At 38.8% G+C, this 1710-nt stretch overlaps 1 pseudogene across 1 annotated transcript; it reads left to right on the top strand.

The window, feature by feature from the left end:
- The first annotated feature begins 880 nt into the window (after positions 1–880).
- Positions 881–1338, top strand: LOC116081132 (annotated as a pseudogene). The gene is made up of 2 exons (XR_004114715.1): positions 881–926; positions 1010–1338. The product of XR_004114715.1 is annotated as an Ig heavy chain V region 3-like (transcript).
- Positions 1339–1710: the final 372 nt, after the last annotated feature.

Here is a 1710-nt window from a genome sequence, read left to right as displayed (position 1 = left end):
ATAAAAAATTGATAATCTGTTAGTTCTAAAAGGAACATTAAATATATAAAAAAAGAATATAGTCAAAAGCCAATTAATATATCATTCATGTTTAAGTAATAATAACTTGAGAGTCTGAGAAGAAATAATCACATGTGTATATATTAATATTTTAAATTGACCAGATATTATAAGTAATAAAGAACTTAGATAAAATTCTTTGTTGACATATCTATAGCTTATATTTATAATTTAGCTAATCATGATAGTGCTGTATTAATCATTGATGTGTAAATACTTTTAACCACTTTTACTTTTAGTGATTTTTGAAAGGATATAAACTGTGGGAAAGGCAAATATTACTAGCATAAATATGAAAGAATGTTCTAATTCTCAAAACTTAGCCATTTCTGGAATTTATTATCAATATCATCATCATCATCATCATCATCATCATTGTCATCACCATCATCATCATCATCATCATCCCATCATCACTGTCATCATCATCATCATGATCACAAAGCATCATCTGTTAGTACATGTGTTAACATTGTCCCAAACTGGAGCAATAGACTCAGGCCAAAAATTTATTGAGAGCTTAGTCACTTAAGTTACATCCACAACATCTCGCCAGGGCTCGGGGATAGTCTTTGGGATGCACTTCATCAGAGAGGATTAGGGCTTGGATCTGAGCATCCTGCTGCCTGACCCATGTATGTTTTTAGTCCTTCCTCTCCAATTCCTCTGTAGCTGGACTAGGTTCTTACCTAAGAAGTACCCTGCCCATGCATATGCAAATTCATTGAGCTCATGTCAGTAAATACAGGGATGTCAACACCCTGAAAACAACCTGTGATCAGTGACCTCTCCACAGTTACTGAACACATTGACTCTAGCCATGGAATGAAGCTGGGTGGTTCTCTTCCTCCTGTCAGTTACTGCAGGTAAGGGGCTCGTGAGTTCCAAATATGAAAAGGAGACAGGGTCTGAGATGACAATGACATCCACTTTGCCTTTCTCTCCACAGGTGTCCAATCCCAGATCCATCTGCAGCAGTCTGGAGCTGAGCTGGTGAAGCCTGGGGCTTCAGTGAAGCTGCCCTGCAAGGCTTCTGGCTACACCTTCACCAGCTACTATATGGGCTGGGTAAAGCAGAGGCCTGGACAGGGCCTTGAGTGGATTGGAAATATTTATCCTAGAAATGGTGGTACTGACTACAATGCAAAGTTCAAGGGCAAGGCCACACTGACTGTAGACACATCGTCTAGCACAGCCTACATGCAGCTCAGCAGCCTGACAGCTGAGGACTCTGCGGTCTATTACTGTGCAAGACACAGTGTTGTAACCACATCCTAAGTGTGTCAGAAACCCAGGAGGAGCGTGAAGCTGTGCTGGCCCTGAGATGACAGAAAGATTAATCGTTTGACTTGCTCAGAAACTAATTTTGAATGTCTATTTATTGCCTCCTCCTCACAGTCCTATAATGCCTTTGTCATCTTTGTAAAAGACATCAATGAATAAAACGAATCTGGCTGAGGATAAACCTACAGTACATCATACCTTGTCAATTTCTTCATCAGTGATCATCTTTGTTGACCCATTTCTCATTCCATAAAACAATAAAAATGGAAAAGTATGGAGATGCATGATAAAAATATCACTGGATTTGGAGAGACCAGAACTTTTGTTTTAATAGTTGGGAATAAAGGATAATAGGAATTTGATCTA

This window comes from Mastomys coucha, unplaced genomic scaffold (assembly GCF_008632895.1).
Source record: "Mastomys coucha isolate ucsf_1 unplaced genomic scaffold, UCSF_Mcou_1 pScaffold6, whole genome shotgun sequence".
In the NCBI taxonomy this organism is placed as follows: Eukaryota; Metazoa; Chordata; class Mammalia; order Rodentia; family Muridae; genus Mastomys; species Mastomys coucha.
The sequence above is the reverse complement of the archived record's forward strand: the minus strand, read 5'-3'. Positions and strand labels throughout refer to the sequence as shown.